Source organism: Bubalus kerabau, chromosome 3 (assembly GCF_029407905.1).
Source record: "Bubalus kerabau isolate K-KA32 ecotype Philippines breed swamp buffalo chromosome 3, PCC_UOA_SB_1v2, whole genome shotgun sequence".
NCBI lineage: Eukaryota > Metazoa > Chordata > Mammalia > Artiodactyla > Bovidae > Bubalus > Bubalus kerabau.
The window spans coordinates 49,511,592-49,532,970 of record NC_073626.1 but is presented as its reverse complement, the minus strand read 5'-3'; the positions used below and the strand labels follow the sequence as shown (position 1 = coordinate 49,532,970).

At 40.7% G+C, this 21,379-nt stretch overlaps 2 long non-coding RNA genes across 4 annotated transcripts in view; one reads left to right on the top strand and one right to left on the bottom strand.

Moving 5' to 3' along the window:
* The window catches only part of LOC129646100 (uncharacterized), a 47,360-nt gene extending 32,259 nt beyond the window's left edge, over positions 1-15,101 (bottom strand). For 2 of the 3 annotated variants that reach the window (XR_008711691.1, XR_008711692.1), the window contains exon 1: positions 14,786-15,101. This is a non-coding gene — a long non-coding RNA (uncharacterized LOC129646100). Of the gene's footprint in view, positions 1-8,364; positions 8,484-14,785 lie in introns of all 3 variants that reach the window. The other variant, XR_008711693.1, reaches the window with a different exon arrangement.
* On the top strand, positions 13,528-21,119 carry LOC129646101 (uncharacterized). Its single transcript, XR_008711694.1, has 3 exons — positions 13,528-13,638; positions 16,448-16,587; positions 20,902-21,119. It is a non-coding gene; the product is annotated as an uncharacterized LOC129646101 (long non-coding RNA).
* Positions 21,120-21,379: the final 260 nt, after the last annotated feature.

Here is a 21,379-nt window from a genome sequence, read left to right as displayed (position 1 = left end):
AATAATATAGTATACAGCACAAGGGAATATAGCCACTGTTTTCTAATGACTTTAAATGGAATATAATCTATAAAATATTGTAACTTTACATTTTACATATAAAACTAATACTGTAAATCAACAAAAATTCAAATAAATAAGCAAAGGTTCAAACAATAACAATGAAAACAGTACAGTATAAGGATCAGACATACAGATAATTTGTGAAATTAACCACTCTTGTGTTAATTAACACATCCATCACCTCATATAGTTATCAAGTCTTTTGGTGTGTATGGTGAGAACACTACTCTAATCTACTCTCTTAGCAAATTTCAAGTATATATTGCAGTATTGCTAACTATGGTCACTATGCTGTACATTAGATTTTCCATAGCTTTTTCATCTTATAACTGAAAACTCATACCCTTTGACCACTATCTCCCCAATCCCTCCACATATCCAGCCCCTTCACTCACCATTTGATGCTATTTCTCTGAATTTGACATTTTTTTTCCTTTTATACTATATTTGTTATGAATTTCAAGAAGCTTCAATAAATAAAGAATATATTTCAAGGTCAAAATTCTTTGGATTTACACCATTATGAACACTTTTTAAAGAAATAAATATAATTTATTAGCTTAATTTCAAGATATCTATATACTTACACAAAAGTGTGCATAAGGATATTTACGGATGCATTAACTGTAATAGCATGATTGCAGAAATACCACAAATATTCAAAAAATGAAAAAAATTTTGGCAAGTATGGATTTAATATTCCATTTTGTTCTGGTGTTCTGGCTGTTTTGTAATTGTTCTGTCCCTTTCTTCTTGGTTGCTCTGTTTCTTTGTGATTGGATGATTTTCTGTAGTTGCATGCTTAGATTTCTTTCGATCTATCTTTTTTATATCTACCATAGGTTTTTGCTTTGTGGTAACCAAGAGACTTCCATAAAACACCTTAGAGTTATAGCACTCTATTTTTAGTTAATGATAACTTATGTTTGAACACATTCTTAAGCTCTAGCCACCCTCAAGTTTTCTGTTTTTTATATCAAGAAAGGAGATCCAGGTTTGCTCCCTGGGTGGGGAAGACCCCCTGGAGAAGGGTATGGCAAACCATTCCATTATTCTTGCCTGGAGAAGTCCATGGACAGACCATGGGGTCGCAAAGAGTCAGGCATGACTATGTGACTAACACTTTCAGTTTCACTTTCATATCTTTTTATTTTTGTGTATACCCTAATAGATTGTTGTAGTCAAAGTTACGACTGCTACCTTTTTTTTTTAACTCATACACTTTACATCAGCATCCATATGTTTTTAAATATTTTTTAATGCTCGTACCAGATTTATTAACATTGGTGATTAACCTGCCACTATTACAATATTGGATTATAATATTAGCAGTGAGAGTTATACTTTTATATGTTTTTCTGTCACTAATTAGTACCCTTTCTCTTAGCTTAAAGAAATTTTTAAACATTATTTGTAAGGCTGTTTAATGGTAATGAACTCCATTTTTTCACTTGTCTGAAAAACTCTCTATTTCTCCTTATTCTGAAGAACATTTTGCTGGTTAGAATATTTGTGGTTGGCAGTTTTTGTCTTTCAGCACTTTGACTATATTGTGCCACTCCCTTCTGTCCTGCAAAATATCTGCTAAAAATTTGAGTCTTATGAGAATTCCCTTGTACATAACAAATTGTATTTCTCTTGTTGCTTACAAGAGTCTCTCCTTGTTTTTAACATTTGACAATTTAATTACAGTGTGTTTCTATATGGGTTGCTTTTTTTCTCTTTATATATACATATATATATATGTATTTTTTAAGTATAGTTGACTTACAATGTTTCAGGTGTACAGCAAGATGATTCATATATATATATATATATATATATAGACATATATTATATTATTTTTAAACTTATTTTCCATCATAGGTTATTACAAGATATTGACTATAGTTCTCTTGGCTATGCAGTAAACCTTTGTTACTTGTTGCATATCTATTTTATAATTAGAAATCTAGTACTCTATTCATACTAAGTCAAACAAGTGGAATCAAAATGTCACACATTTTTTAGTTAGGCAAAAATTCAAGTTTTCTAAAATATATATATCATACATATTATTTATGTGAAAGAAAGAAAGTGAAAGTGAAATCACTCAGTTGTGTCTGACTCTTTGCGACCCCATGGACTGTAGCCTACCAGACTCCTCTGTCCATGGGATTTTCTAGGCAAGATTACTGAAGAGGGTTGCCATTTCCTTCTCCAGGGGATCTTCCCAACCCAGAGAAGACATATTATTCGGAGAAGGCAATGGCAACCCACTCCAGTACTCTTGCCTGGAAAATCCCATGGATGGAGGGGCCTGGTGGGCTGCAGTCCATGGGGTCGCTAGGAGTCGGACACAACTGAGCGACTTCACTTTCACTTTTCACTTTCATGTATTGGAGAAGGAAATGGCAACCCACTCCAGTGTTCTTGCCTGGAGAATCCCAGGGACAGGGGAGCCTGGTGGGCTGCCGTCTATGGGGTCACACAGAGTCAGACATGACTGAAGCAACTTAGCATCAGCATAAAACATATTATTTATATATGTATATAAAAGCTTTTTCTACTACACTTGAAAAAGGCTTCAGAAAGAACATCAAAAAACAAAAATTAAAAGAGATGGAGAAATTGAAAAACATAAACTAAATGAAACAAGATCACTGAATATGAAACAATGAAACAAGAAAAAATGAAACAAACTAGATAAAAGTAAAATATCATCATATAGTTCAGTTGTTTTTAAACATGACTGCTCATTAGAAGCAAGTCCAGAGCTACGGAGAAAAAAATAGCAATACCTCAGCATTTATATTTTTCAAAAACTTCCTGTATAATTCTGATATCCATCTGGATTTAAAAAATGATTACAGGTTTTTCTATTAAATCGTTTTGGTGATACAGAGTTCTATTATTTTTCTATTGACCAATCATGATACAATGATATTAAGTGAGTAACATTTACATAATCACAAGAGTAAAAAATGTCAGTATTCACAATCGATAGATAGACAAAAAATAAAAGATAATTACAATTGCAAGCCATAAGGGGAACATGATTAACTTAACAATATAAAATAATTACATACAATTTGGGGGTTCAAGTAGAGTGATGTGGTAAGTGGAAGTGCATACATGGACATATTTTTATCTGCCCAGCCACTCTATGTCTTTTGTTGGTTCATTTAATCCACTTACATTTAAGTAATTATCAATATATATGATTGACCAAACTTAATTGTTCAGGGTTTATTTTCTGCGGGTCTTTTCCTTCTCTTGTGCTTCCTGCCTAGAGAAGTTCCTTTAGCATTTGTTGTAAAGCTGGTTTGGTGGTTCTGAATTCTCTTAATTTTGGCTTGTCTGGAAAGCTTTTGATTTCTCCATCAAATTTGAATGAGAGTCTTCCTAAGTAGAGTATTCTTGGTTGTAGGTTCTTCCCTTTCATCACTTTAAATATATTGAGCTATTTTCTTCTGGCTTGTAGAGTTTCTCGCCTGATGGGAGTTCCCTTGTATATTATTTATCATTTTTTCCCTTGTCTTGGTGTGTTCCTCCTTGGGTTTATCCTGCCTGTGCTTCCTGGACTTGGTTGACTATTTCCTTTCCCATGTTAGGGAAGTTTTCAGCTATTATCTCTTCATATATTTTCTCAGGTCCTTTCTCTCTCTCTTCTCCTCCTGAGACGCCTATAATGTGAATGTTGGTGCACTTGATGTTGTTCCAGAGGCCTCTTAGGCCTTTTCATTCTTTTTTCTATATTCTGTTCGGCAGCAGTGATTTCCACCATTCTGTCTTCCAGGTCATTCATCCACTCTTCTGCCTCAGTTATTCTGCTATTGATTCCTTCCACTGTATTATTCATCTCTGTTTGTTCTTTAGTTCTTGTAGGTCTTTGGTAAGCATTTCTTACATCTTGTCCATTGTTTTCCCAAGATCCTGTATCATCTTGACTATCGTTATTCTGAATTCTTTTTCTAGAAGATTGCCTATCTCCACTTCATTTAACTGTTTTTCTGAGGTTTTACCCTGTCTGTTCATCTGGACATAATTTTCTGCTTTTTCATTGTGATTGCATGCATGCTAAGTTGCTTCAGTCATGTCTGACTCTTTGCAACTCCATGAACTGCAGCCCGCCAGGCTCCTCTGTCCATGGGGTTCTCCAGGCAAGAATACTGGAGTGGGTGCATGTAATTAACTTTCTATAATATGGTTTTCATTTTAGCTGCTGTGAGACTGTACTTCTTCTTGCTTTTTCTGTCTGTCCTCCTATGGATGAGGTTAAGAGGTTTGTGTAAGCTTCCTGATGGGAGGGACTGGTTTTGTTCTGTCACTCAGTCATGTCCGACTATTTGTGACCTCATGGACTGCAGAACACCAGGCTTTGCTGTCCTTCACCAACTCCCAAAGTTTGCTCAAACTCATGTCCATTGAGTTGGTGATGCCATCCAACCATCTCATCCTCTATCATCCCCTTCTCCATCTGCTTTCAATCTTTTCCCAGTGTTGTCTAATCAGTTGGCTCTTTCCATCAGATGACCAAAGTATTGGAGCATCAGCTTCAACTCACTCCTTCCAATGAATATTCAGGGTTGATTTCCTTTAGGACTGACTGGTTTAATCTCCTTGCAGTGCAAGGCAGTCTCAAGAGTCTTCTCCAACACCACAGTTCAAAAGCATCAATTCTTCAGCTCTCAGATTTCTTTATGGTCCAACTCTCAAATCCATACATGACTATTGGAAAACCCATAAATTTGACTATACAATCTTTGTCAGCAAAGTAATATCTCTGCTTTTTAATATGCTGTCTAGTTTGGTCATAGCTTTTCTTACGAGGAACAAGTGTCTTTAATTTCATGGTTGCAGTCATCATATGCAGTGATTTTGGAGCCCAAGAAAATAGTCTGTCACTGTTTCCATTGTTTCCCCATCTATTTACCAGGAAGTGATGGGACTTGATGCCATGATCTTAGTTGTTGGTTTTTTGTTTTTTTTTAATTGAAGGATAATTGCTTTACAGAATTTCATTTTTTGTCAAACCTCAACATGAATCAGCCATAGGTATACTTCCTCCCCATCCCACCCATCTAGGTTTATACAGAACTCCTGTTTGAGTTTCCTGAGCCATACAGCAAATTCCCATTGACTATCTGTCTATTTTACATATGACAATGTAAGTTTCTGTGTTACTCTTTCCATATATCTCACCCTCTCCTCCCCTCTGGCCATGATCTTAATTTTTTGAATGTTGAGTTTTAAGCCAGCTTTTTCACTCTCCTCTATGACTTTCATCAACAGGCTCTTTAGTTCCTCTTCACTTTCTGCCATAAGGGTGGTGTCATCTGCATATCTGAGGTTATTGATATTTCTCCTAGCAATCTTGATTACAGCTTGTGCTTCATACTGCCTGGCATTTCAGTGAGTACTCTGCATGTAAGTTAAATAAGCAGGGTGACAATATGCAGCCTTGATGTCCTCCTTTACCAATTTGGAACAAGTCTGTAGTTCCATGTCCAGTTCTAACTGTTGCTTCTTACTGGAGAAGGGAATGGCAAACTACTTCAGTATTCTTCCCTTGAGAACCCCATGAACAATATGAAAAGACAAAAAACGATGGGAGGGGCTGGATGGGAAAGACCAGGTCTTGCTCTGCTCTCAGATCCTTGATCAGTAAAGCTTTAATCCAATTATCTGCTGATGAGTGGAGTTGTGCTCCCTCCCCATTAGTTGTTTGGCCTGAGGCGACTCAGCCCTGGGTTCTAGGGTAAGGTTAATGGCAAACTCCAAGAGGGTTTACTCCAAGGGGTACTTTCCCAGCCTGTTGCTTCCAGTGCCCCCATTCCTGTGCTGAGCCCTTGCTGACCCACACCTCTACAGGAGGCCCTCCAACACTAGCAGGTAGTTTTGGTTCAGTCTCCTGTGGGGTCATTGCTCCTTTCTTTCAGGTCTTGGTGTGTGTGAGATTTTGTTTACAGTGGAGTCTGTTTCCCCCAGTCCTGTAGAAGTCCTATAATCAAATCCTGCTGGCCTTCAAGGTCATAGTCCCTCAGGATTCCCAGTTCCTTTGTTGGATCTGCAAACTGGGATGCCTGACTCGGTGTTCACAACAGTGGGAGAATTTCTTTGGTATTATTATTCTCCAGTTTATGGGTCACCCAACCAGGGGGTATGGGATTTGATTTTATCATGATTGCACTTCTCCTACAGTCTCGCTGTGGCTTCTTTGTCTTTGGATGTGGGTTATCTTTTTTTGGTGGGTTCTAGCATCCTCCTTTCGATGGCTGGTCAATAGCTAGTTGCAGTTTTGGTGTTCTCGCAGGAGTAGATGAGTGTGCATCCTTCTACTCCACCATCTTGAACCAGAAGCCTATGTGGTTCTCTTTGGATTCATCTTATTTGGAACATCTTCTGGGCTTCCTAAATCTGGATGTCTGTTTGTTTTTTTTTTTTTCCAAGTTAGGAAAGTTTTCAGCCATTATTTCTTCCAGTTTTATCCTCCTTTTTCTCTCTACTCTTCTGGGACCCCTACAATGTAAAAATTTGTCCACATGATTTTTCCCCATAAGATCTTAAAGCTATCTTCACTCTTTTCTTTTTTTTTCTTTTTCTCTTCTGATTGAATGAAATCTTTTTTCATGTTGGATAAACCTTTATTCCGCTTGACCTAGTCTATTTTTGATAACTTCTATTGAACTTTCTAGTTCAGTTATTATGTTTTTCAGTGCTTGATTTCTGTTTGGTAGTTTCTTTTATTTCCTGTCTCTGCTGAAATTCTCACTTTGTTTATTCATTGTTCTTCAGATCTTAGTGGGTATCTTTATAACAGTTACTTTGAACTCTTTATTAAATAAATCACTATCTCCATTTCATTAAGGTCTATTTCTGAGGTTTTATCTTAGGTATGGAAATACATTTCTCTTTCTTCAATTTCTTGATTCTCTGTGGTGATTTCTGTGCATTAGATAAAGCAGCTGCCTCTTCCCATCTTGATAGAGTAACCTGGGATAGGAGATAAACCATGCCATTCAACTCTGTCCTAGCTCCTTGTTGGCTCTCAAACCTTTGTGAATGTCCAAACTTCCTTCTTCGTTCTTAGTGGTTCCTAGTATTTGAGAGTGTACAAAGATCTTTCAGTGTCTCAAAGGGGAGGTTCTCATTCAGTACCTAAATTCAGACTGACTGGAACCCAGACTCTCAGGTAGCAGATTTAATATATATATAATATGCCTCTTTCAGAACATGACTGGAAGATGCTATTTTTGTCTGCTACCTCTGTATATATCCCTAAGATTATGGACAGTTAAGAACTGTTTCTGTATTTGCTACCATCCAGTTGAACCTGTGGACACCAGATGCACCAGTTATCAGATTCAGGGATGTGTCCTCTCTGCAGCAGCCCCATAAATGTAGGGGCTTCAGCTAGGTGCACGAGCTCCTTTCACAGAGACACCCGGGACCTGGGGTGGGGCGGGGGGTCAGCATGAAAAATGTGCATGCTGGACCCCAGTCTCTGAGGAAGACTATGGTCATACCCTAGATGTGTGCTAAATTAGAAGCCTGCCCTTCAGGCCATGGATTTTGTGGTCTAAAATTAGGTTTCTTTCATGGAAAGACTTGACATTTCAGGCTGCTGCCTCTGTGCTATGTCCTGGTGTTTAAGGATTGTATCACTGTTAGAGTCCTATGAGGAAGTCCTCTGGCCACCAGAGCCAGGCTACCAAGGGTGCATCCCCTATGTAGTAGCCAAAATAGCCAGGGTGCCAGACACGTATACAGGCCCCTTGCCAAGTGATCCCAGAGTCCTGGAGCAAAGCAGAGGGAAAGAACAAAAGTGGTGCCCACCAGTCATTCCAGTCTATGAAAAGGATGCAGTCATCCCCTGGATGTGAGTTAAGAGAAGCCTGCCCCTCAGGCCATAGGTTTTAAGATGTGCAAATAGGCCTCTTTCCTGAAGAAACTGGATGTGTCGCCCTGCAGCCTCTCTGCTGAGCCCTGGGGTGAGAGTCACTGTGAGTCCTCATGAGGCTGTTAAGAACTGTGTCTTAGTTTCACACGGCCTGTGCATCTTGGGTCACAAACACCATCGGCTCTCAGAGCTGGATGTTTTGGGAGACCATGTCTCATGTGAAAGTCCTTTAAGTTGGGGCCCCAGATGTGGGATCCGAACCCTTCGTTCCCCAAGGGAGAGCTGGGAGCCTGAGTTCCCTCCCAGCTGTGTGCTACCATCACAGGGGCAGGCTTATGGTGACATTGTGTCTCAGCCCTTCCTACTGTTTCCATGTTGGTTTTCTCATTTGCTTGCTGTGAAGGAGTCATGCAACTCACTTCTGGATTTCCTTCTGCGAGAACTGCTTAATATGCTGCTGTAGATTCAGTGTGTCTCTGGCAGGAGATGACTCCAGGAACCTCCCATGTGACCTTCTTGAACTGAACTCTCCCAATCTCTGGAATTTTAAGAAAAAATTTAAACATTCCCATGTAAGTTATTTTCTAGAGTTAACGTTAAATCTTTAAAGAACACTTCAGTATTCAAAGGCCATTTCCAATTTATGTGTTTATCAAGTTTGTAATCTTATGTAAATTATATGACTATTTGATATAATTGATTTTATTTCTATTTTCTTTTTGAACACTTTAAATCTTTATTAGCCAATTTGGGCATATCAGCCGTATTTAATTATAATCAGTTATTATATATACTGTACCATTTGATCTTATCATTAAAGTAAATTCAGTATGACTCTGCTTTTGAACACTGGAATCTATACTCTGGAAATGTGCTCATTTGCCCATAATGTAGGTCCTGATGATCCAAGGCCACAAAGCTAGGATCACAGAGGTAATTACACATAGTCCCCACTGTGAGAAACACTGTAGGGATTTCTCTGTGGCAGAGACCAAAGGCAAGCTTCTCAGTTCAGTTCATTTGCTCAGTCGTGTCCGACTGTTTGTGACCCCATGGATTGCAGCACACCAGCCTTCTCTGTCCATCACCAACTCCCAGATTTCACTCAAACTTATGTCCATCAAGTCAGTGATGCCATCCAACCATCTCATCCTCTGTCATCCCCTTCTCCTCCTGCCTTCAATCTTTTCCAGCATCAGGGTCATTTCCAGTGAGTCAGTTCTTTGCATCAGGTAGCCAAATCATTGGAGCTTCAGCATCAATCCTTCTAATGAATATTCAGGACTGATTTCCTTTAGGGCTGACTGGTTTGATCTCCCTGCAGTGCAAGGCACTCTAAAGAGTCTTCTCCAACACCACAGTTCAAAAGCATCAGTTCTTAAGCTCTCAGATTTCTTTATGGTCCAACTCTCAAATCCATACATGACTACTAGAAAACCATAAATTTGACTATACAATCTTTGTTGGCAAAGTAATGTCTCTGCTTTTTAATATTCTGTCTAGGTTAGTCATAGCTTTTCTTCTGAGGAATAAGTGTCTTTTAATTTCATGGCTGCAGTCACCACATTCAGTGATTTTGGAGCCCAAGAAAATAGCCTGTCACTGTTTCCATTGTTTCCCCATCTATCCGCCATGAAGTGATGGGACTTGATTCCTTAATCTTAGTTTTTTGAATGTTGAGTTTTAAGCCAGTTTTTTCTCTCACTTCTTTCACTTTCATCAAGAGGCTCTTTAGTTCCTCTTCACTTTTTACCATAAGGGTGGCATATTTGAGGTTACTGATATTTCCCCCGGCCACTGCTGAGTTTGTGCTTCATCCAGCCCAGCATTTCATATGATGTACTCTGCATATAAGTTAAATAAGCAGGGTGACAATATACAGCCTTGACATGTTCCTTTCCAGTCCACTGTTCCATGTCTGGTTCTAACTGCTGCTTTTTGACCTACATACAGATTTCTCAGTAGGCAGGTCAGGTGGTCTGGTATTCCCATCTCTTGAAGAATTTTCCACAGTTTGTTGTGATCCACACAATCAAACGCTTTGGCATAGTCAATAAAGCAGAAATAGATATTTTTCTGGAACTCTCTTGCTTTTTTGGTGATCCAAGGGATGTTGGCAATTTGATCTCTGGTTCCTCTGCCTTTTCTAAAACCAGCTTGAACGTTTCATGTACTGTTGAAGCCTATCTTGGAGAATTCTGAGCATTACTTTGCTTGCGTGTGAGATGAGTGCAATTGTGCGGTAGTTTGAGCAATCTTTGGCATTGCCTTTCTTTGGGATTGGAATGAAAACTGATCTTTTCCAGTCCTGTGGCCACTGCTGAGTTTTCCAAATTTGCTGGCATATTGAGTGCAGCACTTTCACAGCATCATCTTTTAGGATTTGGAATAGCTCAACTGGAATTCCATCACCTCCACTAGCTTTGTAGTTATGCTTCCTAAGACCCCCTTGACTTCACATTCCAGGATGCCTGGCTCTAGGTGAGTGATCACACCATTTAAATTATCTGGGTCCTTAAGATTTTTTTTTTATAGTTCTTCTGTATATTCTTGCCACCTCTTCTCAGTATCTTCTGCTTCTGTTAAGTCTATACTGTTTCTGTTCTTTACCGTGCCCATCTTTGCATGAAATGTTCCCTTGGTATCTCTAAGTTTCTTGAAGAGGTATCTAATCTTCCCCATTCTATTGTTGTCCTCTATTTCTTGGCATTGATCACTTAGGAAGGCTTAGGAAGATCGCCAGGATGAAAAGGCAAAAAGATGTGACAGTGAAAGATGAACTCCCCATGTCGGTAGGTGTCCAGTATGCTACTGGAGAAGAGTAGAGAAATAACTCCAGAAAGAATGAAGAGAGGGAGCCAAAGTGAAAACAACACCCAGTTGTAGATATGACTGGTGATGAATGTAAAGTCCAATGCTGTAAAGAACAATATTGCATAGGAACCTGGAATGTTAGATCCATGAATCAAGGTAAATTGCAAGTCGTCAAACAGGATATGGCAAGGATGAACATCAACATTTTAGGAATCAGTGAACTAAAATGGACCGAAATGGATGAATTTAATTCAGATGACCGTTATATCTACTACAGTGGGCAAGAATCCCTTAGAAGAAATGGAGTAGCCATCATAGTCAACAAAAGAGTCCAAAATGCAGTACTTGGATGCAGTCTCAAAAACGACAGAATGATCTCTGTTCATTTCCAAGGCAAACCATTCAATATCACAGTAATAGAAGTCTATGCCCCAACCACTAATGCTGAAGAAGCTGAAGTTGAATGGTTCTGTGATGACCTATAAGACCTTCTAGAACTAATACCCAAAACAGATGTCCTTTTCATCCTAGGGAACTAGAATGCAAAAGTAGGAAGTCAAGAGATACATGGAGTAACAGGTAAGTTTGGCCTTGGAATACAAAATGAAGCAGGGCAAAGGCTAACCAAGTTTTGCCAAGAGAATGCACCGGTCATAGCAAACACCCTTTCCAACAGGAGACGACTCTACACATGGACATCACCAGACGTTTGTTACTGAAATCAGACTGATTATATTCTTTGCAGCAGGAGATGAAGAAGCTCCATATAATCAGCAAAAACAAGAGTGGGAGCTGACTGTGGGTCAGATCATGAACTCCTTATTGCCAAATTCAGACTTAAATTTAAGAAAGTAGGGAAAACCACTAGATCATTCAGGTATAACCTAAATCAAATCCCTTACAATTATACAGTGGAAGTGACAAATCAATTCAAGGGTTGATAGACAGAGGGCCTGAAGATCTATGGACGGAGGTTCATGACATTGTACAGGAGGTGGTGACCAAGACCATCTCCAAGAAAAAGAAATGCAAAAAGGCAAAATGGTTGTCTGAGGAGGCCTTACAAATAGCTGAGAAAAGATGTGAAGCAAAAGGCAAAGGAGAAAAGGAAAGATATACCCACTTGAATTGAGAGTTCCAAAGAATAGCAAGGAGAGATAAGAAAGCCTTCCTCAGTGATCACTGCAAAGCTTCTCACTAAAGGCATTTAACATGCTGACAAATAACCATGAAGTGTACTTACAAGAGATGTGAGAAAGCCTGAAGGGCACAACTGATGGGCACCAAAGACTAGTTAAATGGGTTGGTTTAGTTTTTATTTCCTACTTACTGATGAGAATATGCAAACAGCACCAACAGAAACTTTGAGGGTTTTTTTCTCACTGGATTCCATCACTGAAAAGAATCACAGAATTTTCCCCTGGAGATATCTTTAGAGATCAGCTAGATCAACACCACCTCCTTTCTAGTTTTATTTCACACTTTGTTTACCCATTTACCAGCATGGACAGATCCCTCCATTTAAAATTTTCCAAACATATAAACACTGGTGTGGGAATATCCAATCTGAAAGTTACACAGGATGTTCTCATCATATATTATGTGATCCATTTGTGTCTTTCCTCCTTAAAGTTCCAAGGCAAAAAGCACATTAAATATTTGATTCTGAGTGACCTCAATGCTAAGGGAGCATGGTGTGTTGTGGGGTGGAGAAAAGGCAAAACTAATCGGCCTGTGCATGAATCCAAGGGCTGAAGGAGGTGCAGGAGCAGAGGACAGACTCGTGTCCTCCCATCCCTCAGTGGATCTCAGAAGATGGGCAGAGGGCTCATCACATGGAGAAGCAGGAGAGGAGCTGGCTGCTACAACAGACCCTCAGTCTTTTAAAAAATAAATATTGTGTCACAGAGCACGGGTTTGAGTTCCCTGCATCATAGAGCAAATTCCCACTTGCTCTCTACTGGGGTGGGATGGGTGGGAACTGGTAGGGAGGTTGAAGAGGTAAGGCACACATGTATATCTATGACTGATTCATGTTGATATATGGCAGAAACCAAGACAATATTGTAAAGCAATTATCCTCCAATTAAAAATAAATAATTTTTTTTTAATATCATGGTCAACTTTCTTCTGATCCTATTGCTATCATTTGATGGAAGAGCATTGAACGTCATGCCCTTTCTCCCACCACCGCTGTCCTTGCTGAGCAGCAGGGAAGGTGTCCGGCAGAGCCATGGCTGGAGGTCAAGAGTAGCCTGACAGTGGTTAGGGGATTTCAGGTGCTGATTTCAGTTCTGATTCAACCTTCTGGTGTTACCTAGAGAAAGACCCAACCCTCCTGGCCTCAGTTTCCTTAGTTGGTTACCTAAGATTAGACAAGTGACCTCAGTAAGACCCCTTCCAGCTTGAACACCCTGTGATTACACATGTCAGCGTCTCCTGACTATAGCCTTGCATTATCATGTTACCAAAATGGGATCACTGAAACTTGAGTCCCGTGGGTCCCTGCCTGAGTGTAGCACAAGGACCTCAGGGGAGTCCAATGTCTCCTCTAAAGCTGTCACCTAAAATGAGGTTCGTCGGAAGCTGTACCTCTGATAAGGTTTAAGAGCATGTCTGTATACTGCATACCTGAGATACAATTCATTCATTCAGTAGATACAAATGCCTGGTTCAGGTGGAAGCTGGGGTAGGAAGATGAAAAGCAGCTGGGTAGAGACAGCTTGTGCCGTGTGAGAGGCAGAAAGGATATGGGAGGGAGCGCTGGGGGTGGGGTGGGGGTAGGCAGAGTGAGGACCTGTCTGCCAGAATTTGGAGCTTCCCAGGAAGGCTCACAGCCTCGGAGCAGAGGCAGGAGCTTCAGCGTCTGTAAGATGGTGGTGAGCAAAGAGCATTTGCAGGCAAAGGGACTGGTTTGATAAAGGGAGACTGAAGGGCATTGCTGTTTAAGGAAACCCTGGGAAATGTACTCCAGCTGGAATGTAGGGTGTAGGGTGACAGCTGTCGACAACAGCCAGCATGGAGAGGGCTTCAGGCAGGAGAGGCTTGGGCTTGTTTCTAGGAAGGAGATGGCAGCAGCACGGAGGATAGAGGGGAATGGGGAAAGGCTGGAGGGGGGCCTGGAGCAGGGGCTCCAGCGAGCAGATAACCAGTTCATCCAGCTCACACCACTGGCCACTTGCAAGACAAAGCCTGGATTACATTTACACATTCATCTGCTCTTGTCAGCGGTAGATACAGAGGTGCAGAGTGATTTTCCTGAAGTCATCATGAGACTCAGCCAAATTTCTAGACGAATGGTGACTGTTTTATTACAGAAGTAAGACCATCATGATTTTTACTGTACAATTTCCTGCAGAAACTCATAACCAGCTCCTGTCCCTGTTGTAACCCACACCCACAGGGAAGGCTCCCAGGATAGCAGTTTATTTCACCATCACTATGCTCTTCCCTCTACTGCCGGCCTTGCCTGAACACTGGCCATCTGGGCACTGGGCAACTTTGTTAGAAAAGTGACAGATATAATTTTCAGGCTTCATTTTTGTTTTTATGAGGACTATCCAAGCTGATTAATTTCACAGAATCACATAAGTGTATAGAAAACTTGGATCCGGAGCAAATAGGAAAATTTAACTCAAATTCCCATGTCTTCCTACTAGGTTCCAAATCCTTTTCTCAACAACAACTCAAAAAACCTGATAGTCTGAGATCACTGCAACCCTGGGAGAAATCTCTAAAATACCAGATGAAACAGCACTTTCAGATTTCTGCAGCAAGTCAGCCCCTCCAGCACCCCTTGCCTTGGGATCTCATAACGCTTCATGAAAGCAAAACTCATTAAGGCTCCTTTTTGTAAAGTGGGCACATTATTATTCTCATTTCTCACACTGACAAAGCAAAGCAGAGAAATGTTTGCAGTTTCTTGTCCAAGGTCAATTCTAGTGACAAAACCAGAAACACAGCTCAGCGATACGCCCTCAACAACTATCAAGTTCTGTACATTCAAGTAAAGCAGGATTAACTTACCTAAAACCAGAGTAAATGGCATTTCAGAACAGAAATGAGAATGTGAGCTGCTTCTTCCCCAAGCACCAGTCGACCTTCCTGGCCCAAGGATTTGGTCTGATTATTATCTAAACAGGACGGTAAACACATTCCAGGCCACATCAGCCTTCAAATGTTACTGAAGGAGCCTAGTCTGTAAATAAAGCACACCTGCTCCTGCCACAGAGGGGAGGCGAGGATGGAGAGGACTTTTAATGAACACGAGAGAGAAAGTGAAACAGCTGCAAGTGAAGTCAACGACTTGAGTAAAAAACATATATATGATATACAAGACACAAATAGGTATGATATATGCTATGGGTAACAAATGTGTCTATAATTATATATGTGATACATAAGATAAGGATATCTCATATATGCTGTATGAAATATATTTGTGTATAAAATATATATAATATTACATATGTTATCATCATACTCATGTTTATAAATAACATACACATCATACATTTACATATTTTATATATTGTATACTATATATGACGTATGAGTGTTATATATGTTTATATAAATATACTATATATTTGTGTAAATATATCTTATGCCTGTTACATACTTATAAAACAATGAAATTTAAGACACAGAATGCCCATGTATCAGTAAGTCCATTGAAAATCTAGCATGAAATTCAATAATATACATCCTGATATTTAACATACAAAAGACTTAATGCCACAATACTGGACTTCCTATGAGAAAGGAAATATGTGAATGTTTTTAAGGATTATTTTAACTCTATAATTATGAGATCTGCACTTTAAAATGTATTTCTAAAATAAGAGAACTATCATGTTGAAAAATGAGAGTTTGGTTGGTCAGGTAATAGGGAACTGTGTTTTGAAGAAGACAACTAGTTTCTTCAAATGAGGCCAACTTCTCCTCACAAGTGGAAATCTAAGAAGAGATGGTAAAACTGTTTAGGAAGAAACAGTCTGTACATAAATTTTATGTACTAGAGTAGGTGAAATACAATATTATTGAACCATGTATGCTATGGATAGGAAAGAAAGATGGCTTTGAATTTTAAGAATTGAGCTGATGCCTCTTTGTGTGTGGTGTTAACCAGAAGCTAACGTAGGAAAATGAACACGTAACTAACAGAGAGCAATAGGCATATGACAAGTCTAAGTATCATGTGTAGCTATACATTTCTTTCTGGTCTTTACAAAATAGCTTAACAAACTAATATGAACTAAGAGAAAATTAAACTTCTTAAATACAGTATACATTTATACCATCTCTAAGTAATAATAAAACACTTCCCTCACTCATCTACAGTGCATAGAATGGCCTTAGATGAGGGGTCTCTAACCCCTGGACCATGAACTGGTACCTAGACTATCAGCAACCGGGCCACACACAGGGCTGGAGGTGAGCAGCGGGCAAGGGAGCAAAGCTCCATCTGAATTTACAGCCACCCTCCATGGCTTATTACTGCCTGAGCTCTGCCTCCAGTCAGATCAGCGGCAGCATAATGAAAGTAATGTGCTCGAATCATCTCCATACCATTCCCCCTTACCCTGTTTCACGGAAAATTTTCTTCCTTAAAACTGGCTGCCTGTGCCAAAAAGGTTGGGAACCACTGCTTTAGAGTCTAAAGTAGTTTTTAATTGTGTCTTGCAGAAGGGTCCTAGAAAGTCAGTGGTTGCCCGGGGTCATTTTCTAGTCCTGTCATATTTGAACCGAGTTCTCCTGAGTTTGTGTCTGAGGCATGCTGGGGAGTGCTGCTCACATCAGCGTCATCATTCGTCTGGCATCTCACGGTCAGTCAGCAGTTCACTGGGTGGGGTCGGGGAGGACCCCTGCCTCAACTTAGGGGGAGCTCCTTGCCTTTCACGTCCTGGCCCCCACTCCCCAAGTGAAAGCACAGAGGGCAGTCTGACTGTCCTGTCACCCCACAGATGTCAGTAGGGCAAGCTGCCCACCTCCCACAGAACCTGGTGAACAGGCTCGGGAACTGCCCCCCCCCACATCCGCACCCCCACGCCACCCCAGGTCTCCAGGGGCACAGCTGCAAGGCTCTCCTCTGGTGCCCATTCCTATACGGTGCAGAGACGGGGAGCCCATCATCAGGAAAACTTATGTTCTCGTATGTGTCAGAATACTGCTAGCGGCCTAACCTGCTTGTGCACCAACGTCGACTATTTCTGAACTCCAGCCTCACAGATCGTAGATGTTCGTCCAGGTCTCCTTTAGGTTTAGATTCCAGGAAGTAGATCTTGAGGCTAGGATTTGAGGGCTGGATGTTTTTTTGGGAGATGATCCCAAGAAACATATTGGGAGAGTGAGGGATGGGGCACGGGAGGGAGCAATGCCACAAGAGGATGAGTTGATGAGTCCATCACTGCTGGAGGCCACTGCGCTCCACCTTCCAGGGACAGAAGGACAGTCCCACAAGGACTAAGGGGGCTGGGGTGGCTTCACCAGCTCATGGCTGCCCTGGTTCAGGGCAGCTAGGGGGTGGGGTTGTTCTGTTGGCGCTCTTACCCTCTTCTGTGAGTGTTCAAACTTCCTCCTGAGGCCAGAGAGGGTCAGAGTGTCTGCCGCTAGGTCTTAAATCACACTGCAATTTGAATCTTCCTGAATATTTGGAAAACCCAAGGTTTGTCCTCTGCTGGGCTGGATTTTCCCATTCACCTTCCAGCTCTGTCCCCCACTGCCCTTCTAATTCTTGGGCTCCATCATCCAATTGCCAAAATACTGCAGCAAGCTTTGTGGTTTCTGTATACTCCCATGCATTGGGTAAGGGTACTTCCATTAAATCTTCACACTAGTTAGGGAAAATCTCTCCACCCCCACTATGGCAGGTATTCGGTCTAAAGAAAACTCTCCTCTATCTTCAATTCCTTGGCCAGTTGAACCCCAACCCTTTTACTCTCACTGAGAAAGAATGGCTAATCACCAGAAGACCAGTTTGTGTACATCAGATTCGCAGGTGCTGCAGGGTTTGGAATATGGATGTTTTGTATCTATTGTCTTAAGTCCTCAGGCACAACTGAAGTGGAATATAACTCCTCTCACTGCTAACACAAATTTGTTCTGAGTCCAAGAAGTACCCATGGTTCAATTGTAACATCTAATAATGTTAGTGATCTTTTTGTAAATTTCTTGTAAGCTTCTTATAAGAAGCAGTAGAAGAGGCAATAATAAAGCTTAGTGATTTGAAACCTACACATCTTGATGTACTTACTGTCTGTGGGACTTAGGGAAAATCACTCACCAACATAAAAGGCTGTCACCACATAGAGTCATTTTCTGCCATGAGAATCCAATAGGATAACATATGCAAAGGATTTAACATGGAACCAGGAACACAGGTAAGTGACTATTCATTCAATCAAAAATACATATTAAAAATCTCCCACGTATCAGGCACTCTTCTAGGTACTTGGGTTCACAGCAGTGAACAAAGTCCTTATTCTGAGATCCTAAAAGTAAAAAAGCATATACCAGGTGGTGGTAGGTGATATAATAAAAGTTATGGATGTTCTAGAAAGAGAGCGATGGTGAGGCAAAGGCAGTCAGTACAGCCTTTTTGATAAAGTGATATTGGAGCAGAGACATGGAGTAAGTGAGCAAGGAAGCTCCACAGATTGTCCAGGCACAGAGAAGACCGGATGCAAGGGAGGATGTGGCCACCAGGGTCCAGGAATATGGAGTGGCCTGCGCATCTGCCACACAATGGAAGGAGGGGAGTGAGGAGATGCGCTGGGCAGGCCTCAGGGCCTGGACCACACAGGCTGCCGCAGGGACTTTCACTCTGACTCTCACCATGTGACACAGCAGAACATTTTGCATTCTAAGTTAATCACTAACTTTGGGAGCTTTTTTGTTTGTTTGTTTTTCTTTTGCTAATTGTTTTAGGTGTAAGGTTAGGTTGTTTATTTTAATGTTTATCTTGTTTCTTGGGGTAGGATTGTATTCCTATAAACTTCCCTCTTAGAACTGCTTTTGTTGCATCCCATGCGTTTGGAGTCATCATGTTTTCATTGTCATTTGTTTCTAGGGTTGTTTTCTTTTTTTCCTCTTTGATTTCTTCAGTGACCTCTTGGATATTTAGAAGTGTTGTTTAGCCTCCAGGTGTTTGTCCTTTTCAGTTTTCTTCCTGTAATGATATCTAATCTCATAGTGTTGTAGTCAGAAAAGATGCTTGACACAATTTCAATTTTCTTAAATTTACTGAGGCTTGATTTGTGACCCAAGATGTGATCTATCCTGGAGAATGTTCTGTTTGCACTTGAGAAAAAAAATGCATTCTTCTGTGTTTGAATGTAATATCCTATAGATATCAGTTAGGTCTATCTGGTCTAATGTATCATTTCAAGCTTGTGTTTCCTTACTAATTTTCTGTCTGGATGACCTGGTTATTGGTATAAGTGGGGTGTTAAAATCTACTACTGCTGCTGCTACTGCTGCTAAGTCACTTTAGTCATGTCTGACTCTGTGCGACTCCATAGATGGCAGCCCACCAGGCTCCCCTCGCCCTGGGATTCTCCAGGCAAGAACACTGGAGTGGGTTGCTATTTCCTTCTCCAATGCAGGAAAGTGAAAAGTGAAAGTGAAGTCACTCAGTCGTGTCCGACTCTTCGCAACCCCATGGACTGCAGCCTACCAGGCTCCTCCGCCCATGGGATTTTCCAGGCAAGAGTACTGGGGTGGGGTGCCATTAATGTCGATTTCCTCTTTTATGTCTGTTAGCATTTGCCTTATGTATTGAGGTGCTACTATGTCAGGTATATTACTATTTGCAATTGTTATGTCTTCTTTGATCATTATGTAGTGTCCTTCCTTGTCTCTTGTAATGGTCTTTATTTTAAAGTCTGTTTTATACATCTGTGTCTCTTTTGCTGTCTTGCATACAGAGTTGTCATTACCATCTTTCTAAATGCCATATATATGCGTTGCTTCTAAGTCACTTCAGTCGTGTCCGACTCTTTGCGACCCCGTAGATGGCAGCCCACCAGGCTCTCCCGTCCCTGGGATTCTCCAGGCAAGAATACTGGAGTGGGGTGCCATCGCCTTCTACAATATATGCATTAGTATACTGTATTGGTGTTTTTCTTTCTGGCTTACTTCACTCTGTATAATAGGCTCCAGTTTCATCCACCTCATTAGAACTGATTCAAATGTATTCTCTTTAATGGCTGAGTAATACTCCATTGTGTATATGTACCATATTGTAAAGTAAAATAAATAAATAAAGAGATAAAAGAAAAAAAAATAAAGTCTATTTTACCTAATACAAGAATTGCTATTCCAGATTTCTTTTGATTTCCATTTGCATGGAATATCTTTTTCCACCCCGTCTCTTTCATCTGTATATGTCTCTAGCTCTGAAGTGGGTCTCTAGGAGACAGCATATATAGGGATCTTGTTTTTGTATCCATTCAGCCAGTCTGTGTCATTTGGTTGGGGCATTTAATCCATTTACATTTAAAGTCATTTTTGATATATATGTTCCTATTGCCACTTTCTTAATTGCTCTGAGTTTATTTTCATAGGTCTTTTCCTTCTCTTGTGTTTCCTTCCCAAAGAATCCCTTTAACATTTGTTGTAAAGCCAATTTGAAAGTGAAAGTGTTAGTCTCTCAGTCACGTCCAACTCTTTGCAACCCCAAGGACTGTAGCCCACCAGGCTCCTCTGTCCATAGAATTCTCCAGGCAAGAATACTAGAGTGGGCCCCAGCCATTACCTTCTCTAGGAGATCTTCCCAACCCAGGGATTGAACCTGGGTTCCTGCATTGCTGGTGGATTCCTTACTATCTGCACCACCAGGGAAAGCCAGTTTAGTGGTACTGAATTCTCTTAATTTTGGCTTGTCTTAACTTTTGATTTCTCCATTGATTTTGAATGAGACCCTTACTAGGTAGAGTAATTTTGGTTATAGGTTTTCCCCTTTCATTGCTTTAAATATCTCCTGCTACTCCCTTCTGAACTGTAGAGTTTTTGTGAGTGATCAGCTGTTAATCTTAAGGGATGTTGCCTATAAGCTTAAATTATACATAGTGGCCCATCTCTGGGAACCCTGCCTCCCAGGTAATGAGCATTAAGCTAAAATACTTCTGTTTAACCCACAGGAAACAGCCTGACCAGGCCCACCTATGAATGAATGTGGGAAGAAGAAATTCATACATCCCCTCCAGAGGCTGGCCAAAACCAGAAAATGTTTGACTTTACTGCCTCCTCTCTTAAATAGTTATAAAAGAAGCCTGGATTCTAACTCAGATAAGATGGTTCTTTGGGACACAAGTCCACCATCCTCTGTCTGCTGGCTTTCTGAATAAAGTTGCTATTCCTTGCCTTAAAAACTCGTCTCTCAATTTATCAGCCAGTCGTGCAGCAAGTAATACAGGCTTGAACTTGGTAACTGTTGGAGGGCTTTGAGCAGAGGAAACGTCAGATGTAAGCTCTGACAGGATCATTCTGGCTGCTGCATTGGGAGATCAACTGGGAAGCTGGTGAATTACCAGAGGAAAAGGAGATAGGGCTGAGGTGGTAAGCAGGGAGATACTGAGAAGGAACCAGATTCTGGGGATATTTTGGACTGATAAGATT